This window comes from Hermetia illucens, chromosome 2, assembly GCF_905115235.1.
Source record: "Hermetia illucens chromosome 2, iHerIll2.2.curated.20191125, whole genome shotgun sequence".
Taxonomy (NCBI): domain Eukaryota; kingdom Metazoa; phylum Arthropoda; class Insecta; order Diptera; family Stratiomyidae; genus Hermetia; species Hermetia illucens.
Window position 1 is genome coordinate 28,686,727 of NC_051850.1, and position 23,727 is coordinate 28,710,453.

A 23,727-nucleotide genomic window follows, 5' to 3' on the forward strand; every position below is an offset into this window, starting at 1 on the left:
TAGTCTAGGACGATTCCTAGCAAACCAATGTTATCTAGAATATGTATGCTCTCAAAATTTAAAAAAACTGCAGGAGCACTATATGCGAATACAAAAACGTAAGGTACCAACAGAGATGGGATCAGGATAGAAGACGCTTCTTTAAATAGAAAGCGGAAACTCAGCCGGCTTAATCTGAGATGAGGTGGTAGCCAATGAGCGTCCTGTGCTGGCCTTTTTTGAAGCCAAGACAATTTTCATTTTTGTTAATTTTCTACTAATGAAAGATACAATCGCAATGCATTTTGAACCGGACAAAAAACAAGATTATTCTTCATCCATCCAACCTCCATTCTCCATAGTTGCAACAAATAAATTAGCTCTAGCATGACCTGTCCGGAACCAACAGTCCAGGATGAATGTAAGGAAATCTGACCTTTAAAGGATAAAGATATCAGACTAAGTCAAAGGTATACGGAACAAACAAGATGAGGTATATTGACTTTTAAAATATGGAACTGGGTTCCACAATCAACCAGTAAAATTTAAAGCTCGGAAAGGACAATGCTCTGATAAGGGACGAACAGTAGTCATGCAGCTGGGCCCATCATGAACGTATCCAGGGAAATTCACAAAGATGTCTCTCAGGCTCAGCAGGATATATAGCCGCCGTTTATGAAGCACGTTTCCCTCTTTCGAATTGTACCAAACATCCCGCAGAATATTTAGAAGAGAAGAGAAGAGAATCCCTGACAAATCGCTTGTCTCCCATTGCCATTACCTTTGAATGAAATTCTACATTGCAGTTTTGCTGTTTTCGTAGTAGACTCTTGAGACAAATTGATTAAACAGCCTCCGCCCGGAAATCTCCTCTTCCTTTTCCCAATGATCTGTGCTCAATATTGACGTTGTCATCATCGTAAGCCGAACAATATTCACAAAAGGTTGAACTAATCTCAATAACCTCAAACCTCCCCCTGGACAGTATGATCTGATATTACAGGAACAATTGTAGAACCTTCGAAATAGCTCATTGACCCAACAGAAGTTAAACCCATTCCGTCCTACATCCAAATGAACCAGACTGGAAAAAGGCGAGGAGCTTGGTTCTAGCCGCGGCGAACCCTCGACTCTCTGCATTTCGCTCGTAAACAGTTTATGCCCTGGGCAACAGGCAAATAGCGCTCAGAACATAATCACGTCTGTATTATGCATGGATGACCGAATTCCTTGACTTGTTCGGCTTAGCATTGAGTTGATTTAAGTAGTCAAGTTTCACTATAACTTTGCAACCGCCTTAGCCTTCCTTGATAGTAGCTGGGACGCAATTCAGGGAGCGGATGTGAGAGAAAGGTTAAGGTTGCAAATGTACTAAATTTTATAGGAGGGAAACCCTAAACAGTCGCGTTCTAGACAGATGTCGTCGCAAGTCATGGTCACTGGCTCATTCAGACCAATTTGCGCTAGTAACCACATAAGGCGGCGAATATTTCATAGGTTTCAGCCCATAATGTCTGGTGGGAATGAAATTATGCAGAACTGGAAACAATGGATATGAGATGAAACTTGAGACACCGCCGCGTTTACGTTTAACCTCCGTTATTGTTCATAATCCCGTAATGCCTTAATAAAGTGAAACTCTCCTCCCTGAAATGTCGTTTCGCTGTAATTTAATACTCGACATACCACTCCTTGTTTCGCTTTATCCTTCATCGCCTGACAGGAGCTCCATCCTTCATGGAGTTGACTTTCCAAGACCTACAAGTGGCCAACGGAGTGTGTAAATAACGCAAAACGCAATTTCCCATTTAGAAGTACCTAAATGTCGTTGTATTTCACTCTCGTCGGCCAACAAGGATCGCTTGCTTGCTTGTACTCCACTTTTAAGTTTATTTTCGAAATTAGGCCTTCGCTACATTTGTGCAATCGCTCAAGGGTTTTAGTATTCCTTGCACAAGCAAGGACCATGCTGAAGGCCGGAAACTTTACGAATACAAACAACAAATTAGCAATGGTAATACTTTCATTACAATCGTAAAATATTTCACTACGCGAATTACGAGGGACGAAAAAAATAATTATTCATTCTGGTAACGTTTTCTTACAAGGAAACTTTCGTAGGATTGAAATTGGAAGAGTTGGTCAGGTCAATCTTGCTGGCCTGAGTCTGACTTTTGAACTTTTTGGGTATTTATAGGATTTTCTAAGGAGTTTCACTAAAAGGAAGATAAATGAGAAGATGATGTAGTTCATAATGACCATGAGAAATGGCGAAACCCATCCATATGGGCCAAAAATGGCAGATAAGGAAGATGCCTGCCCCCTGTTAGCAATTCTTCAATGAGCATGAAAAAATAGGTACCTAAGGAGAAATCCATAAATTATGGTTGCATTCAACCGTGTGGAAGAAAGGGACTTGTCAGAAAAAGTTGTTGTGGTCGGATTTCGTTGTAGAAGCGCTAGGTTCTCCCTAATTTAGCTTAGGCGATGAGCCTTTATCAGCTGAACTCAGCGGTTGTCAAGTAGTGAGACTAGACTTAAAAAATCACAGTTGCCAATGAGATGCCGACTGCGTCCACCGCCCGATTTTCAAGAGGAGAGCTCCGTCTGGACAGGCCGTCGGTCCACTCATTCCTCTCTATGTTTCTAAAGCTAGGAACCCAGAGAAGGATGATTTTAAACATGCGGCACAAACAACGCGAACACTGCACCACCAATCTGGACAGTGTCACCACTAAGTGCAAAAGCTTAGTGGCCGTTTGACTGTCGATCATTGAACGCTCCGACCATACCCCAGCCATCGACAGGCCTCCAGAATCACCTGCACTTCCGATTGGAATACACTGAATATAAACACACGCGGTTGCTTGCATCTTATAAAGTTTAATTCAACTGAATTTCTTCTTCTATAAAGAGGAACATCTCCATCAGCAATATCGCCAAGTCGTCGGCGCTTATATCTAATATCTAGAATTTCAACCATCACTATCAACTAGAGCACCGGAGAGGTGGTATTATCCTGGGGCGTCTCTCTACTCACTGGTCCGATCAAGTGATTACATCCCAAAGCAGAATGGATTGTGCTACCTCTCCAATCCTGCTCTGGTTAGAGTCTCTCTGATGGTTCTGGTACTCTCTTTGTTGCATGCGGCCTTTTTATCCTGATAGGCAGCTAAGGTACGTTTCGGGTAGTGGAGCGATTGCACCACCATGGTAATTACCTTGTAAAAACGATTTCTGAGGATTTGCCATCGAGGTAGGCTTTCTGCAATTGGGAAAAGGACGACCTCATCTATCCACGCTAGAGTCTAGGGTGATGCTGCTTGACGGACTCATGTCATATCTGCCCGCTTTGAGTATGATTATCATGCGCATACGTCTCCAGGACTGCGATACATGGGCAACATGACTAGCATTATGTCGTCCAGGCCAAAAACCTATAGCTGAAGGAAGAGCTCCTATCCTCTTTCGCCAGGATTTTATTGAGTCTCGCAAGATTGCTGACCTCGAGGCAGCCTCGATTGGCGATTTATACCTATTTAGACAGTCCTTATATGGCTGCCTGTATCAACTCCTGTGGCGGATGTTGAAGACTTCCCTGGTCACCTTCCCGAGATTGTTTGGTCTTCGTTCCACACAGGACAGGACGCGGATTTCTCTGGGGTCTTGTATATCGCCTCTAATGACTTTCTAAAAGGATAGGATACCTATAGACTAAGATGTAAAGTAAGATGTATTCAGCTATGAGCCAAGAGGGATTTCTTAGCAGACGCTCTCTTTTCCTCTACCCGCTCAAAGTCTCATTGTCACCCTGGGAGCCGCATTGTCACTCTGGAAGTCCCAATATCAACAAGCACTTCCTCTCAACCGTCACAATTCCTCGAGCTGAGGAAGTGGAAGGTTGGTGTACCACCTCTGTTACACGCCAGTTGGACGACTTGCACGGGACTAAATTAATACCCAACGGAATATTTGTGAAAATGTCATTCCGTTCGGTTTTTGCCACAGGGCGCAAACCCCGCGTGAGGGATCATTGAAGCCGAGGTAGGATCACACTTTTTTTAGCCGACTGTAGCTATAAAAGGCAGCAGAGGTGTTTGATATACCTCCCAAGCGAACGCATTAGGAATGAATCGGTACTTACATCTTAAAGTGAGAAGACACTGACAAGTATTCTCCTTTCCCATTTTTTGGTCCTTTTGTGGATAGCGAAGTTAAACTTCTTCAGCAAGTGTTTGCCAAACCTCCTCTTTAATTGTCATATAATCAGTCGATAAAGGAAACTTCCTGCCCCCAGTCTTTAATAAAAAATCGGGACTTACTGCTGAGCGTAGCAGACGCACGTTTGCCTTCGGTTCGAGCAGTTCTTCTATAGAAACCCACAGACTTCCACTAAAAGCGGTGTCTAGACCAAAGCGACTTTTCATTTCCAGATTACCATATGTTATCGTTTCAATGAAACTCTGAATTCTACCAGAATTATGGGTGGCTAATTTGTGTTAAACTGGCAAGTATGAGTATGATTTAGACGCCACCATCCATCGTTCCTTCCGGCGTCTGCTAATCAGGCATTTCAAACGGAACAAATTGATGCAAAAAGCGGCTCAACAAAGTAACAAAATATTGAGCTTGAAGTTTTCGACGAATACTCTATCTTTCCTGCCACAGGGAAGGAGTTATATTAGGAGAGCAAACCAGTTAAAGCACTCTAATCGCATCTGAATATCACTTCAACTGAAACCATTTCCTGCTTCTCTACTTCCTCTTACGGTACCCAAATCTCACTTTATGCAAATTTATTCTTTCCTGGGTTAGTTTCAGCTACGTCACTTAATATCAGCCGAAGTCCCAATTATAATATTCCCTCCCGTCCACCCCCTATTCTTCGTAGTGAGCTTATCCGTGATCATCATCATCATCATCATCAACGGCGCAACAACAGGTGTCCGGTCTAGGCCTGCCTGAATAAGGAACTCAAGACATCCCGGTTTTGCACCGAGGTCCACCAATTCGATATTCCTTAAAGCTGTCTAGCGTCCTGACCTACGCCATCGCTCCATCTTAGGCAGGGTCTGCCTCGTCTTCTTTTTCTACCATAGATATGGCCCTTATAGACTTTCCGGGTGGGATCATCCTCATCCATACGAATTCAGTGACCCACCCACCGTAACCTATTGAGCCGGATTTTATCCACAACCGGACGGTCATGGTATCGCTCATAGATTTCGTCATTGTGTAGGCTACGGAATCGTCCATCCTCATGTAGAGGGCCAAAAATTCTTCGGAGGATTCTTCTCTCGAACGCGGCCAAGAGTTCGCAATTTTTCTTGCTAAGAACCCAAGTCTCCGAGGAATACATGAGGAATGGCAAGATCATTGTCTTGTACAGTAAGAGCTTTGACCCTATGGTGAGACGTTTCGAGTGGAACAGTTTTTGTAAGCTGAAATAGGCTCTGTTGCCTGACAACAACCGTGCGCGGATTTCATCATCGTAGCTGTTATCAGTTGTGATTTTCGACCCTAGATAGGAGAAATTGTCAACGGTCTCAAAGTTATATTCTCCTATCCTTATTCTTCCTGTTTGACCAGTACGGTTTGATGTTATTGATTGGTTCGTCTTCGGTGCTAACGTTGCCACCATATATTTTGTCTTGCCTTCATTGATGTGCAGAATCAAGATCTCGCGCCGCCTGCTCGATCTGGATGAAGGTAGTTTGTACGTCTCGGGTGGTTCTTCTTCTGATGTCGATATAGTCAGCAGAGGCTAGTAGTTGGGTGGACTTAAAGAGGATCGTACCTCTTGCATTTACATCAGATCAGGATCACTTTCTCGAGGGTCAGATTAAAGAGGACGCATGATAGCGCATCCCCTTGCCTGAGACCGTTGTTGATGTCGAATGGTCTTGAGAGTGATCCTGCTGCTTTTATCTGGCCTCGCAGATATGTCAGGGTCAGCCTAATCAGTCTTGTTAGTTTCGTCGGGGTACCGAAGTCTCTCATGGCCGTGTACAGTTTTACCCTGGCTATGCTATCATAGGCGGCTTTAAAGTCGATGAATAGATGGTGCAACTGTTGTCCATATTCCAACAGTTTTTCCATCGCTTGCCGCAGACTTTTTTTTTTTGTTTTTCCATCGCTTGCCGCATCCGTGATCAGCTGGGCTAATTACAAAAGCTTTTCACTTCTTTCTGCATAGTAATTTCTAGGATCATTCCTTAGTTACATTTTTTTCCCATTCCCCGCTTCCGTCAAACCCTACCACAATTGACCTTTGACGTTCTATTTTGTTTTCCTCAACCTTTCTCAATGCTGTAGTCTTCTTTCTCCTCCCCGAATTTGTTGAATGAACCGATCGCGTTAATTTTGATGTTTTCGGAAGGCCAACCAAGATAAATTTAGCTTTAGTAATAGTCAACTGAGCAAGAAGGAAAAAGTTGATCGATCTTGGCACTCGGAATCTGTACACTCCACTCTTCATTGAGGATGATCGGCCTAAAATGAGATGAATTTTCAGAAAACAGAGATCAGGGGCAAATACACCTTCCCCGGGGTCCCGTCGGTAATGATTACTACATTCGTTATCCTGACGTAATGGTCCAATCAAGTCAAGCCAACTGTCACGCGCAGACGCGGTTGAGGACTAGGGTCAAACTTTCACATTCTGACGAACCACCGAACTCTTTTCAATTAACTCAAGTGGCCAACGTCGGTCGAATGGATTATTTCTTTTTATTTTCCCGTAGATTGGAAAATGTGTCTCGAAGGCGTCAAACTGGGTCACCATTAAAAGAAAGAAGCGCTCAATTGTGTCGCTTGAAGAAAATCACCGACCATACGGATGGAAAAGAACCTTGCACCAGCACGAATCGGAATAATCCTGAGAGCCTGCATGTAGTTCATGTTAGCTCATACCTAGAGACAAAACCACACCATTATTTAACTCAACTGTCCATTCCAACTATGCTAGCTATCGATCCAACCATGCGCCTCCTTAACAGAAAAGCACAGAAACTATTCAAATGCAGCCTGCCCAAACTCGGTTGGCACCTTAAAAGGTTCCCCCCATTACTATCCAATTCCAAGGACATCTAGGAGCAGCGCATGCAAATGATTTCGTTTGAGGCATCAATCAGTAGGAATCATAAAGAAATTTCCTGCTCGGACTATCCTTTAATTACACGGACTTACCCATATAAGTTCTCTTCTAGTTTTCAAGCTATCATTTAGCTTCTAAGAGGTTTTTAACAAACCGAAGGTTGAAGAGGTAGAGCACCACACAGTTCCAAAGGACCTCTGGATAGGTACATCAAAGTGGGCCTTCCGTGTGAACGCGATATAGTAAAATACCTCACGTTTGCGCTAGTGCAATCCTAGAGAACCACAATAATTTGTAGGTCTTCAAATATTGTTCCTGAATACGGTGCTATCACATCAGTTTGATGTGGATTTGCGGTCTTCCTAGTTGAACAAAATAGGTAGGGTGTTTATACATGTCAATGTTCTTAGAATCCGATCCCACTCACCTCAAGCGCTCATCGCAAGTTCATTTTGGAATCAAAACCTGTAGATCATTCGTGGAACTTGACTGATCAAGAGCGGATGGTTTCCACGCCGATTTGCTGCATCACAAACCGCTAGCTCCAAAGGGAATTCCTTCTCGAACATCTCCCAACTCTCTCGTATGGATTTACCTTCCTAATAGGCATGTTTCCTACAGTGAAACGACCACTTGGGGGCTTATGTACGTATCCCAGATGAAACAAACTGTTAGTTTTCTTAATCTCTTCAGGAGAAAATTAATTAGGCTCGTCGTGCAGGAGCTTCTGCGTCCCAGGTTTCCTAGATTTGGGAAGAAATATAACCTCGCATCCCCCTCTTCTTCCTTCAAGTCTATCTGGTTGCAGACTGCTCATTCGTGTTATCCTTGCTCCTCCTTCGGTTGAATTTGACAACCTTGGTGGTAATATTGGACCCAATGCCGGTATTCCCTGTAATCTTTTCCCGCTAAATGCAGAATAATACACCTCCTTTCATTTCAATATAAACTTTATCAAAAATATAAATTGTTGACTTAAGGCAAGAAGTTTTCGTTATTTTCAACTACTAAAGCTGAAATATTCTTCATGTTCTCAGGATAATCTTCAATAAGACTTCCGAGGGAATGTATTTCCCTAATCCACGGAGAAAAGGTCCTTATTGTTCCTTTTAACAGATTTACCGATAATTATATGCTAAAATTGGTGGCTCTTGATAAGATCAGCTTACTCTAATCTCCTAAGCTCACTGGAACCATTTTTGAGGATATGCAGAATACAGCAATGGGATCATTCACAGTTAAATGATTTTTGCTGAAAGACCGAGACGCCTAATGAATACTAGAAAAAGTTTAAACCAAAGCGGGATTCCGTTGTTATCGGTCGAAACTTTAAAAAAAATGTATCCTAGCTATGTATTGACGACTTTTGCATCGTAAATCACGGTCCAAAACCCCTTCCAATTTCCACTATACCCTGAAGGTCCAAAAAAATTTCCATAAACTCCTATGAAAGTGATGACTCCACCCAACTCACACTTATTGAAAAACACAATAATCCTCTTCCTCAATGGGTTGCAATTCGTTTCAATCCAATCCGATCCAACCATCGAGTCGTAAAGCCTTTCCACTTGCTTACAATTCCTTTCCCATTTTTATATTCCTTTGAATACAAATCAAAAAGGACGAAACGAAACTTTCAATTTCATATTTGGACAAATAACAACAAAAATATTGCTGAAAGGGTTTTTGTTCCTAAAATCGAGTTTTCTGAAAATAGTTATAGAATTTTCATCCTTGAACGTGCACATATAGTACGCACGTAATAGTGCGGAATCAAAGGATATTCAATGGATGAATTCAGCTGTATAGTTCTTTATAACGAAGCATGCTGCGGCGACATTTCGTCGTTAAAAAGGACGAGATGGGGGCACCATACGCATTTATTTATTGAACGTGACATACCCACTTTCTATGGATGTAATAAGGAAGAAAAGTGAAACCAGACAGGTTCAGCTTTTATCCTGTTTCACATGGATGTCAGGGAAACATTGGAATTCGATTGAATTTTTCAGGATTTTCTTCGAATCCTCTTCGTAGAGTCACACCTAGACGAGCATGAGTGAAATATTGAATAAAGCATTGCAATGTAGAACAGCTGATAATCTCAAGACAGGATCATAGCCTGGAACGAAAACTGAAAAGGAGAAGCAAAACAAGATGTTAAAGTCTAGCAGAAAATAGCTCCAGCAGATACCTTAAATAAAATGAACTATGAGAAAACACGGAGACTAATCCTCGCAGCCCCGCAAAAGTCACCAATGGAGAACGCCGCGTCCGTTCAAAACAAGCTTTACATTGCTTTCATTACGATTTGCCTGGCCATCCAAAAAATTACCGAGGATAATTGGTTAAGGAAGGATATGTTTACGAGTATTAGACCCGGTAAAGTCAAACAAAAATCGCTGACATTGCTCGGCAACTTTGTCTCAATTAGTAATACAAGCAAAAACACGCAATTCATAAAGTTGGTACCCTAATTCATCTAAAAGTCAGACAAGAGACCAAGGTGCTGTAACATTAACAAAGGTTCGGAATCGGTGGAGTTCGAGCTGCCATGGGTATCCCGACTATGTCGCTGTTTCGTGTGTTTTACGAAGCGGTAGTAACTAGTAGAAGCAAAGAAGTCCATCAAAACTATAGAGTCTAAAGAGAAAACACATATCGAGAAAGATGCTGCACTCCCATATGGTCCGAATTTCCGCTATGCTTATTTAGGAGTCTGACAACTGTAGCTGCGAGAACTGGGCAGGTCACGGTACAATACTCAAGGATGTACCTGACGAGAGAGTTATTTAGAGCTTTCACGTAGCAATACGACTTCGACACTAAATAGATTTTTTTAGTTGTCAACGACTTTACGTAGCATCTTAGGGCTTTGAAATGAGCGAAATCAATGTGGTTTCCGAAATTGCGAAGTGTTCTTCTCGCTTTACCTTCTGTCAAAGTTTTCTTATGGATTTAAGTGGCGTATTAGATTGGAAAACGACCTAAGGACTTCAAGAAGAAAGGAGCGCAGAAGAGATTAGATAGAATGATATAGAAGATGCTTGGTCGTAAGTTTATGGATCCCGGGCTAGCTGAATGTCGGCAAAGTTGAGTCCAAACCTTTGAAATTGTTCTTTTGAAAGTTCAAGTTTGCTTAGACTTGCGCAAATTGAGATGATCAATTTGAAGGTTCAATCCACGAGCCTCCCTCGCTCTTCTGATCGAATGACCCTTCTATTTACATGTTTCGCTTCCCATTTGCTTTTATAGTCCATGCAACTTTTGTTTGAATAATCACTATCTACAATAACTCCCCCTCGTTCTTTTTCACAAAGTCATAATTCAAACTTAAACCGTCTGGACAGCCCTTTTCATTCCCTCGACAGTGGGAGAGTTCTGCAAGGAAACGAGGAACTAGAGAACAGCCCTGAAAGTATCCAACAATCAAACCCCAAGCCAAGGTATTAGGGTTTAGATGTGGTTACAGCGGTTAAAATGTGGCCGTGAACGAGCAGCTCTGGGTATCAGGCGCTCCCCAGTTTCAATTAGCTTTGTCCTGCCAGGATCACGGTAAACCAAGGGTCATGACGCCAAATCATGAAATGTCTGAAGAAAAACATGAATTAAATTTCCATCGACACTAATCAACCGTGAATGAGCGAGCAAACCTGAGCTCACCGACGGAGAACCTGAGTGCAGATTTGGATTCAGTTCAACACTATTGGGACCCGCTCCTTAGCGGACGAACTGACACAGCTTGTTCATTTAACACTCTTGAGTGCTACCAACTAAGACTAAAGTCTTACCCGCGGGTAAGCGTTTTCCTCTTGACAGAACCACTGGTGTCAAGGTCAGCACAGCATACCAATTGGCAACTAAGAAGGCTTGGTTGACGCCGGCTAAGTTTGCAGCCAAAACTGTCAAAGCCGATAGATAGGTCTTGTATGACGGCATCTGCCCATAAGATTATGAAAACTCCTCCTACATGAAAGAACTGCATTCTCGAGAGGCATCATGCTTTGTTTTAAGTCCGCAAGTGTGTGCCGGAAACACACAAAACAACGATTCATTGGCTCAGGCAATACTTGATGATATCGGCAAGAGTACGTGACTGACACTGTAAAGATCTTTGCTGCTGCGGCGAGGGCAAAGTCCTCAGTAAAACATTTACAAGAGGTACCAAGTACACCAAGAGTAAAGGCATGGGGTAATACGACGAAAGGATAGCAGACGAACACAAATAATGAAAGGAAACTTTCAAAAAAACCAGTCTGGACGGAAAAGAAAAATCAAAGACGATGGTGGGACTCAAATTTGGCAAAATAGAGGAGAACGAAAAGGCTACTCCACATCCGAGCTCTGAGGTCTAATGTGACTTGGAATTGATACAAAGAGGCTCAGAAAGCACAAAACAAGGGCATATAAGGTCGTCTAAATCATCATTTAGTTGGGTTTATGAAAAAAAGCACGAATGGGGCGTCCGCAAAGTTGAAATGGGTCTCTGCTAAAAAGCATAGCCAAAAACTGGGCAACCTACTTTCATAGAGGTACACAGGAAGTAATGAGGAAACGAAAAATCATTTACTTGAAACCATAAACCAAAACCACAGCTATGGACTGATAGCCACGCGCAGCCCCAACCCCACGACTGGACTTTGCCGTGCCTAATTTGTGGGGCCAGATTACATCATTCCTGCCTGCAATAGAGAGAGTGGAGGCAATAGATCTTCTAGGCCTATATATACAATATCATGTCTACACCGCGCCTGTGAAAGTCATGTGCTTATATTCTCAAGCTAGGGATACGTAGCTACATGGACGCAGAAAGCTTAGGACCGAGCAGTCTAACTTTTTCTTTTGTTAAATGGGCTAGAAGGAGACTAGCAGATTACTTCATAAGGATATCTACATTCTTTGGCGGTACTTTCATTGGAGGAGGCATCTTACCAGGTAGGCAAATCCATGGAGACAACACTGCCATGGGAGCATTGATGGAAGGTGCTTTCAAATACGCTTCTTTCGCGGTGATTTGTTTGCAAGAGAGCATGTAGTTGGCTTTCTATAAATCAATTAGATTTTTAACACATTGGAGTGAAAGGCGATAAAGATTGAAATCAAACGATAGTCTATTGAGCAAAAAATTTTAAGGGATGTCCACAGAATAAGGTTTTCTCTCCCTTGTTACGGATCCAGATAACAGACGCCTTGTTGTGGCTCCCAGAGGAGATACAGGTCTTTGCGAAAATATTTGCGGATGATCTACTCATGAAATTTATAAACAAGTTTGCGGACGCAAGTAATGTTGGTTGGTGTTGGTTCCTCCGTAACGGACTCAAGCTGAACGCTAAAAGAACTAGAGTGGTTATGTTCAACATTAGGTAAGGCAACTGCATGCTACTCGCCTAATTAGCGGTGAAAATTCAGCTGACGAAAGAAGAAGGAGTGCTTCTCGGTTCCAAACTAACATGGAAGCAATCAATGATATTTCTAATATCCTCTGGTGCAATTCGGCTGTAATATGTGGCTAATTTAACACATGTACATATAATAAAATCCGTTTGGATATATGGATACATCGTCTGGTAGCGAAGCTGAACTTTCATAACAGCAAGAAACTGCTAACCCACACCAAAGGCTCAGACGACTATGATGTCCGAAACATTCAAAACCATCCTAAATCCACCCCCAATGCATTTGGAGGTGAAACCGAAAGCAACTAATGACGATAGAGACTTGACACCATAGGTGCGTGGAAAGCTAACCAACGGTACGATCATACGTCAATCAAAAAATTAAGGAGGAAACATCAAATGGCTTTGGAATGGCCTGAAATCATATTGTTCCCAGATTTGTCTTTGAAAAGACATCCCCGGCCCTAACCACCAAAAGATTTGAGCCATCGGAAAATGACTCTTTTGGGATTACAAAACTTAATAATCCCCACTGACAGGTTAGCCATGAAAACCGATAGGATCTCGGAAAATCTGGTTATGCTAGTGGCCTGGTTCCTCCAAAATATGACGATTATATTCTGGGTGAAGGATTTATGCCATTTTAATGACAGCAAAAGAATGTCTCCGTCAAAAATGGATGGTTTGCTTCATCCGAATTTGTTTCGGCAGTGAAGCTGCGTTATCAACACTGAATGTTAACGTGATATTAAACTAGTTAGTGTGAAGTTGCTATCAGCTATTGCTGAAAATTTGGCTGGTCAATGGAATAATTTTGATGTATGCTCCAGAGCACTCCAGCGTCATTAACAACGAGGAGATTGATAGATGAGTTCGCCAAAGGTCTAAATCAACAATAATGGGACCAAATCCAGTATCTGGCGTTGGGTCATCCACTGTTAAGTCTACCCTTCAAAGGCCGGCGGTTTCAGATTAAGGGTACATAATTCGTTTACACAATCCCCGTAATGGCCATTGGAAACCATCTTCGTACGGTCCAAAAGTGTCCAGGATCGGGGAGACAGTAGGGATACCCATCCAACGTGGATGTGTTTGCCTGCTGCTCATGTGTTAGCGACAAGCTAAGCTGGGGGTAGGGTGAAACGAAACAATAGCCTGGGGATCGTCCTCCCTGCAATGAAAAAGATGGTAATAGGACGCTAAGCCAATGAGGAACAGCATACACTAAGGGATACGTGGATAATGCAGAACTCCCGAGTATACGAGCTCTGAATACCTTGGGCACTTTCACTTTCAAGTAAGACCCTTACCCTGATAGTCGGATTATTCAGGGTGGATATTTTTTCGGGTTACTTAAGGCACCAAGACATGGACTCTAACTTTACAAACAAAAAATGGCCGACGGTAGTAGAAAAGGAGATTTTGATTCCAGTCGCATCATCGGAGGACGAGCTGTTGATTTCCAGCCAGGACACGCCAGCCATCGAGTGTAGTACAATCGCTGCCAGCTGTAATACTGCTATGTTGGACTTCCGGGAACGGAACGGCAGCCACAATAGCGGTTTCCAGCCTGGAACCTGGAAACTGTCGTCGAACAGGACGTTGGTAGTACCAGCCATAGTACTCTTACTTCGAACCCGTGGACATCGGAAAGTCGCCCAAGGGAAAAGGGCTGACAAGAACTCGGCCACCAGAAGCCAACTAAAAAGCCGAGATCCGCTAGAGTTCTCCTCAAAAGCCGGAAAGCCATCTACATTCTGAGCCAGATTGTAAAGACTGAGTAGGGCGATACTGTTGACAAGCGGGATGAAAACGACTTTGATAAATACCTGACTATTGTTAAAGAATACAGGCCAATAAAGCGATAGCATTGGAAGGCAATCCCCTAGAGATTTTCTTGTGTCGTGTGTGTCTTCGGTCTTCGTGTGTCGTTAAGAGCATCAAGCTAAGGACTGTCCTATACGACGAGCTTCCCAGGAGACCGATGATCAGATCTAATTGCCGAATATCCACATAGCTAAGGACAAGTTTGTCCAATCCTTGGGTGGATAAAACCCCAAGAGCTCCTTGGACAACTGAGCGCTGATCAAGGAAGGATAACCCCAGGTGAACGACCAGACTCTCCTACTTCGCATAAATGGAGAATAGGTACCTGGAGACACTAGAACAAGTGGACTACAAGTTCGATTTGAAATACGAAACCGGACGACGACTTGGACCCTGCCGACGCCGCCAACGAACTGCTAGAAGAGATGAAGATACACGGGCCGACCACCACGACCGCGGTCAAACTGAAAGAGGTGAGGAGTGGAGAAGGTGTATATCTCCTGGGCTTACATGGCTCACGAGCAACCAGCTACATTAGGTGAACTAAAACATTTGACGTCAATCATCGCAGCAGAAGAAGAAGAAGAGCAACTGTTTGATAGAAAACGGGCTTTGGGGCAGTTTGGAAACCAACGAAAAAGATGAGTCTCCTTTTGACTTATTTATACTTATTTGCATAAGCCTATTGGTCTGTAACAGCGGCAGTACACCAGTCTTCCACTTTTCCATCTTGTGGAGCTGTGATGGTTGGGAGGAGTCCTTGCTAACCGACAATTGGACTTTCAGGGTGAGGAACTGGAGAGTGTCTGACCAGAGATCCTTCTCAAATCACAGTCCAAATCTCGCTTTCCCGAGATTTCCTCTCGAGAAACACCAGGAAGCCGGACTGAGGAAAGTTTGGTTTGGTTAACAAGAACAAACTCTCCGTTCTCGAGCTAAAGTTAAGATGCGGAGACTAAGTAAACAGGAGGAGATATATGAAGATCAGAGCCGTTTAGATCCTGATCCCCTTGCTCTTCACACAGCAGTGATACTCTTAGGAGTGTGTGGCATCAAAACGATCCAGCACAGCGCTAATTAGGCTCCTCGGAGCGGCCACTGATACCTACCTAACTAAAAGGTGAAATCGCAAGGTTCCACGCAGTCAAATTGAGACATTTGAATTAGTGCCTTTATGAATGAAAAAAATTTGGTGGCGATTTCGACTACATGCAGCCAATGCGCGGGAAAGGAGACGGCCATGCAGGCTTCAGACGAAGATACCTAGGAAAGTTTCTCTCCAGTGAAGAATCCGCGGATTTTCTGGCTTTGAAAAACTTTGCCTGATTCACAAAGACCTGCGAATGCCGCAAATAGGCGGTTTTCGTTACGATTATAATAGGCCTAATAATAATTTGAGTGCTTGGAGCTGCAAGTGCCTCCCAATCTCTCAACCTAACCTAACCCTGAAAAGCATCTTAAACGTCTTTTGAATCATTGCATTTAAAGGTATTTAGTGTCTACATTTTGATGTAATAAAACCATTTTTTCTTGCTAGAGAGCACGCGAAGGAAAACCAAAACGTACTAATTTTGACCAACTGTTCTTATTCCCCAATTAAATACACGATCACCACTCAAATATAATCCTCGTGGCACCAACTATTCAACACTTGCGTGCGAAGCATTCACCTCGAACAACCCAAATACATAAACATTTACTCCATTATGTTGTAATTAAGCCAGAGAACTCCGAGAAATTAATGGACACAATGACATAATTCACGGAGATTGGGACACGCAAAGGTACCCAAAAGCTGTTCCGACATTGGACCAATTATCTCTGCAAAGCTTATTAGCAGGATTCCTGATTTAGTGAGGTCGTTCATCTCCTGCGCCTCCATGGGAAGTCAATTTGTTAGATCCAAGATAATTACCATTTGTATCCGTCCCCCTCCCAACTCCCTTCTCTATCGGAGATCAAAGGTTTAGTGAAGGTTGCTTTGCGCAGTTGCACAGTGAAGCCCATCGTTCCCGTTTCCATTGATTCTAGCTTTTTTCAATCATACAATCTAATAAATTTACTTTAATCCTACTTCCCTCCTATGTAATTATTGCTGAACTTTAACCCTTCAACGCTACAGCGGCAAGGGAGATATCACTCCCCCGGTGTCTATCGGGGCTGTCCACCTGAATTCCACAGAAACGCAGTACAAGACAATCAGAAAGGTAAACGTCCATGGCAGAGAGCAATAAAGTTCCATCATTCAGTGTCTTGGTATCGAGGAGAAGCAGAAAAATATAATCAATTGGTCAGTCACCTCCTCGAACGTAAGAAATTTATAAAATCATCACTACGCGACAGGTAAATGCCATTTACAAGTCTAGTGTCCGGAAAGATTACGGACAAGGTACGATGACGACCTGGGACTAGACCCGGCCTGTGGACCCATCGCGAACCTTTGCACAGCAGAAAAATGCTCCAACGACGAGAACTTAATTGGATTAGTTTGTTATAGAAGCATAAGAAGATATAGTACCTTCATTTTTGTGCCGTGCAATCTGGAGGATAAGGGCACAGATAGATAGACGACAGAATCGCAGATAGACTTTCCACTTCTAGTCGAACTAAGCCCGTAATAATTGCCGTAATCGATTTTTTCCTTGACAATTTTATAGAGATCTCACTGAACGATTGCCCAAGGTCTGTCTATGCATGAAGACTCTTCCAACCTGGGTTTTTGCTCCAGCGCGAGAACAGTGCAAACACTTACCTCCGTTAATTAGCAACAATGATCCCATGATAGCACATTCTATCTGAAAAATAAAAGAAAAAGGGAAACATTCGTAATTAGGAAATTGTACAGTAATTTACGCTAATAGGAAAGTCTTAAGGTTTTAGTTTATCTAGTTCATAGTTTGTGATTCCGGTTAATTGCCTTTCAAGGAATTTATTTGTCTACCGTGAGAGTCTCGTGTTTTGAAAGGCAGTCAATTAGCTGCATGTGCTCAGTATTTGGGTCACGTAGTTGTGAGGCGAAGGGTAGGAATCACAGCTTTCTCCGAGCAAAGCAGGAATTAAAAAAAAAATCTCCGTAAATCACAGCACTCGATCGCCATATGGGAGATCTTTTTTCAGAGGATTTTTTTTTTTGAGGCCAAAAGCCTGCCATTTATCTTTTCTGATGAACAAACAAACTTACAAAAACTTATCAATGACTGACCCCAAATCCTACACATGGACAAAGACAAATCCGAAGCAATCATGGCCACCGCTCAAGATTAAGTACTTTGGCAGACAATACATAGATTAGTGCTAATTAAATCCATACGTCCACTTAGCGTTTAGTTGTTATGTTTATGGCTTGCGGAGTCCAGTCACTTCTATTTTGATATATTACGAGCATTAATAAAACACCAATGAATAAACCAAAACAAAAATCTGCCAGTGGGCGAGCCTGAAAGTTGGAGCAATCTGGCACCCACATACCAGTACCGCTCCAGCACATGGGAGCTCACATGCATATCGTTCGTGCCGTCCATAATTTCATTGTTAAAAAGAAAAATGCTTCGATAATGTCGGGACATAAAATTCTGCTAAGGGACTCTGTCCTTTACATTGGGTTCTGTTCTCGATATTTATGCAAGCGTGTACCAGTGTCAGAGGCAGGCAGTTTGCCTCGTTTTTCAAGTGTTCGTGCGCCTACTTAATATTATTAATATGCGCCATATATCCTCGACTTTATTACTGTCCAAAGTATGTATCTTAATAAAATCTCCTGAGTAGATATAAAACACAGGCCATGTGTGAGATGTAAGGAGCACATGAAGGAATAGATTGTCTACTTGACAGTTTAGGTTAATTGAATATCTGGACTGGCCGGTGCTGACTATACACCTGGCAAATACCGTTCTCGATATTACCAGAATATAAATGACTATTGTCCTTGACATGGTGATGTTCAATTAGTCAGAATTCAACGGTAGTCTGGATGCCAGGTTGCTTTTGCAAAGTGGCATTTGCAACGAGCTGATTATGATACCGAGACCAGTAAAATGAACTTGCTTGTAAGGAGTGCCTGTGATATGAAAATATTAGTAATAAGTCGCTCTCTTCAGATAGATGGTTGTAATTTGTGAAATGAAATCATTCAGTAGAACTAGCTGCTTGGGAGAATGTTATTTGAGACTGCCGCTATCGTAGGTGTTTAATAGAGTCATTTCCAAGAAAATTACAACCAAATTAGACCAGGTATCCCATTTTCTCCTCTCCATCAACCTTTAATCTTAGCATTTATTCATGAGAAAGACGCAGTCTTAGATAAATTAGTCAACTGATAGCCACAACAAAAACCTTGACATATAAGAAGCGACTGTAGCCAGTTCACGCCTTCACGACCTGTATGAAACATTAAGCGATGTGAAGAGTGAAGACCCTGCTCCTTCTAACTCGGTCTTAGCTAACCTGCCCGATTTAGTAGCTTAATTGAACCCTTCCCTTAGCAAAGCAAAACTGTTTTCACAGAATAAATAATCTTGACTAATGTTGATACCTTGCAAGGTGCTACAGAATTTTGTCAACTTGGTCCATACAACCATTAGGAAACGATTTGTCTCCAGGCTTTGGAGTGTATGAAATTCCAACGTAGGGAGAAAATCGGCCCGATTCGCCCTCTCCTCCATCACTGGTAGAAATATTCACACATTTGCTAGAGAATTTAAAGGAATTATTCCTGCGATGATTGTTCTATATGCGCTACACAGCCTAAGCATGATTGGCCAGTACGCTGAACTCACCTTTCTCTGGTTCACCGTGTTGGCCAGACAGGAGCTGCGTATATCAGGATGGATTTCACCACCTTTGAGATAAGTAACCCGCGGCTAGATTTTAGCAATCCTTTGACACACGAAGGCCAAGCACTGTACCATACATTATGTCCCACAGCAGGAGCCCCAATACGGAACTTTGAGGAACACCTGCTGTCACTACATATTCTTTCCGCTCTTTATCCGTCTCGCGCCAAAGAAGTCTCACCCAGGGGTAACTCTCGATTATTCGAGCTAAGTAACTAGGGACATCCAGTTTAGCCAAGATGCCTTTAGTCCACCTCCAGTTCGCCGAGTCAAAGGCATTCATGACATCTAGCGTCACCACGGTACAGAACTTGCAAATTGTCGATGCTTCCCAAGCCAGATCCACGACCACTCCTATTACACTGACCGTAGAACGCGGTCATCGAAACCCAAACTGCCGCTCCGATAGACCGCCCACTACCCTACGAATAGAAGCGGATTGTTGTATATCGCATTCTCCAAAATCTTCCCCATGGCGCCTAAAAGGCCAATATGAGAGGGTGCGCCAGGTGGTTTTTGGGGTTCCGGTAGCAGAACCAACCTTTGCTTCTTCCACTAGGCAGGAAACACTTCACCACCATAATTATTATTATTCTGAAGAAGAGAAGTTGCAATGCGTCCTTAAAGAACTATTGCGCCCCTTTTGCTGGTTGTAGTGTACGTATTAACTATAGTATATCAAGCAAACCTATAACCGTTAGGAATTTAAATATAAACCCTACTTTCAAGTATTTGAACTTCACATAAGTATTCTCCCAAATGTCTTGACCTTCTTTGCACAAATGCTGGACACTATGCCAGAACGTCGCACAGAACCTGCAGGCAGTGTCCGTAGATATCCGCAACTTCCCTAGGTGATAATTAAGTCGGCAGGGACCAATGAGAATTCCCATAATAATTCGGAAGTTCTTATTGGTCAGATTGAAACAGTCCTTTGTGCGCTTGGGTTCGTATCTCCCAATAAGCATGCTGAACTACTCCATTCAGGCTCACCCAGTATACAGGTAGTTCCCTCAGCCGTTCCCCTTTATTTTTTAATGTCATAGCCAGCCCATTTCCGATTCCACAGAAGAGTTCTGACCCGTGTAGGAGCGTCCCTGCTTACTTCTTGGCTGGTTCATCCGCTGTTTCATTGCTTTCCTACCCAACATGGCCTGGAACCCACAGTATCCAAACTTTATTGTGGGAAACGGGCGTATTCAGGCTCTCAAGGCATACTAGTCTAGAGTTCACCCGGATAGACCTGATCGCCGCTTGACTGTATGTTAGAATCGCAACGTTATGCCCCCTGTAGTTCCTTTTGAAGCAAAAGGAGGCACATTTGTGTGCGCCTGGAATATGCTAATGCGCTTACCCATTGGTTTCGAGTATACTTTCTTTCGACCAATGACCCCGCGCCCGCTCCCGATGATGTGAGGGATCCATCAGTGTTCAAAGTAATCAGTTGCTGTTTTAAGTCGTAGGTCAATGACACGCTCCATCCAGTTTGCCCTATTATTCCATCGTGTTTTTCACTTCTTTTTCGAAAAGAAACCTCATTGTAATGCAACCCAAATAATTCGGGGTACCGGCTAGAAATACTATTAATCTTTCTTCGATTTAGACTGGTCTGTGCTTCACCAATACTCCCGGCCATCCTGAAAGTCACCCTCCTTACCTGATCTTGCATGTGAAGATGGGGAGGGGTTAATCCCAGAGAGACCTCCAAGGATGCCGTTGGGCATATCCTCATTGTCCCGCTGATACACACGCAAGCCAGTCTTTGGAGTTTAAGTAACTCCCTGGTTTGTGCGCTGAGTTCAGCTCTTCCTGCCCAGATTACCATCCCATTGGTAATCATTGACCTTACTATTGCAGTATATAACCAAAGTAGTATCTTCGGGGTGTACGGGGTGCAACCCCATTTTTTTTTCCTCATCAAAGCGCTCGTTGCTTTCCGACAAGTGTTTCCAACATGCGTCTCCCAGAGTAATTTTTGGTTTAGTGTAATTCCCAATTTTTGCCTGTTTTACTCGTTTCAACTCCATGCCATGTAACCTTATGACTCTCAGATGATCAAGCTTACGCTTCCTAGTGAATGGTAGTATGGTAGTATGGTAGTATTCTTGTACGAATCACTGGTAACCGTTAGTCCAGCTTGAAGTCTATCACATAGGGTTTCCTCATATTTGCCCCTACAAATTAAAACAATGTCGTCAACGTAATCTTCGACTTGTATTCCAGTATTTGTTAGCTTGTCCGGAAGTTCATCCACTACCATACTGTACATAAGCGTGATAGTATCCCCAAATTCTATTGTCATGAATACTACTCAAGGTTGTCCTTTCCACCACGCATGATTCAAATGTGCTTATGAACCATGTTTACCTGATTTTAGCAGCCAACTTCAGAGCTTTGCTCGGAATCCCGTCTAATTCCGGAACTTTATTGTTTTCAATTCATCCACAGATATCTCGTAGTTCCTCCTCCTGGGGATAGAAAAGACGTCTTGTTGAATCGTTGGTTGATGTTCACTTTCTTCATTTGGTGGAAAAAAAAATTCAGTTATCTATCGCAGGCACGTTACGTCTACTTGGAAGATCACGGTATTCTTTTTCCAGCTGTCAATGTTCTGGTTTCCGTCTTGTCGCTTAACAAAATCTCCTCAACCACAGACACGATGATTTCCACAGCGAGATTTTCTGGCCAGTTAATCAGTTAGCTGACTCGCATGCCGTTCCCTTCGGTCCCCAGCGTCCTCCTTAAGCCGGCAGGAATGTCTCCTCTTAGAAAGCTCGAATGGATCAGCCAGCTGCCCAAATTTTTCCACTTAAGTTGCACATTCGACTGTTGCCTCCTTTGTTTCTTATGTCGAAAAAGATGGTGGTCGTCACTGTGTGCATAATGTTCACCCCCTGACCAGACTATCCCTTCCATCAACTAGGTACTGAGGTTAGTCAAATCGGCCAACGAGTGCAGCTCTTTGGTGGTGTTCGTAACTCGACTTCCTCAGTCTAAAGCGTTGAAATCGTCGACAATAATTTTAGGCACTTCGACACCACGTCCAATGTCCAATACCAACCTGTCTAGCATCTCCCCATATTGAGCTAGTGTTGCACTAGGAGGGGCGTAACAACGGTAGAGGTTGACGATGTTGAATTTTCCTCTTACAAAGCCAGCTCCCATATCGCCGCATTTCCAGATTAATCGTCTACCTACGCATCATAACTTCGGTAAAGTTCGCAGATTACCGTCACGTCCACATTCGATTTTCGATTTTCAAATGGTTTGCGATAAAAGGTCGTGAGTTGCCTCGCAATTGCTGAGATTCATTTCTCTCATTTAATCCTACAATCCGGCCCCCTTTTCCTATATGCCTGCTACCACCACCAACGTGCTGATCCATTCCGCCTCTTGCTCTTTACAGCATGCGTTATGGATCTCCAGTGTTATCTTCGATAAGCCGCTTTTCGATCTATAATGCTCCTTAGAACAAAGTGGCTGAAATCGAGACATCTGAAGCATCTCTTGAGGGATACTTGCTCCCTAAGTCATCAATCAGACGACAGGTTCATCACTGATTCCACTAACCCCTAGCCGAGAAACAAATTAAAGGGGGAAAGTTTTACTCGAGTCACTCCTAAAAGCTCTGGTAGACCATCATGAAAACCAATGATTCTTTCAAGCAACTTTGTAATAAGACAGATACTGACCCATGGCGTGATGTGTACAAGTTGGTAATGTGAGCAACAAAATGTAAAAAGTCCCTTCTCCTATTATATGCCCTCGATTGCTGTGGGAGATAGTTGCAACATTGCTTCTCAAACATCCGCAAACTAATTAGTGCCGAAGGCATTCCACCAATAACCGAAGACGAAGTCTTAGACGCAGCGAAAAAAGTCTCAGATAATGCAGACCCGGGATTGATAGAACCACTAGCAAGGTCCTGAAACTGGCAATTAGAATGGCACGAAGCATATTCGTGCAGATATTCACAGACGGCCTAAAAGACGAGCCTTTCCCGCAGAACGCAGAAACCACAAAAGCTTGGGCTCATTCTGAAGCCGGATAAGCCAATAAGCAAATCAATATCCGAGACCTATCTGCCTACTTAATAGAACTGGTAAGGTTTTTGAGCTAATAATCTATAACCGATTATGTCTAATAATTGACAGCGCTGGTTGTTACCAAATAAACGACTTTGCTTTTGGAAGGCTCGCCCTGCGGTTGATGCTATTAAAATGGTTATTGAGCTGTCCAGGAAAGCTTTTACTGAAAAAAAACACCGCCAATTAGTGACTCCTAATTCTGCGAGATGGGATCCAAGCACTCATGGCAGCATAAACGTCTTGATAACAACTAAGAGCGCAAATAGCTAGAAAAATTAACAAGGCAGAAAGTTTCATCTGTAAAGTGAGGAATGAGAACAAGAGGATCAACAGGCATGAAATCACTATTCAAGAACGTTGATGAAATTATGATGAAGAACAAGAAGAACAAGCCCTGAAAGAAACGATTTCGACCACTGAGATAATAAGAATTGGCAATCAAGGGGCAAGGAAACGGCACCCATCACTAGCTAAACCACCGCCCAACTGGATCTGGCCTTTTGAGGACT

The 23,727-nt window shown here is 43.0% G+C and overlaps 1 long non-coding RNA gene across 2 annotated transcripts in view; it reads right to left on the reverse strand.

The window, feature by feature from the left end:
• LOC119648239 overlaps positions 1-23,727 on the reverse strand; it is a 372,324-nt gene that overhangs the window by 41,782 nt on the left and 306,815 nt on the right. For both annotated transcript variants that reach the window (XR_005249035.1, XR_005249033.1), the window contains one exon: positions 17,051-17,093. This is a non-coding gene — a long non-coding RNA (uncharacterized LOC119648239). The remainder of the gene's footprint in view (positions 1-17,050; positions 17,094-23,727) is intronic.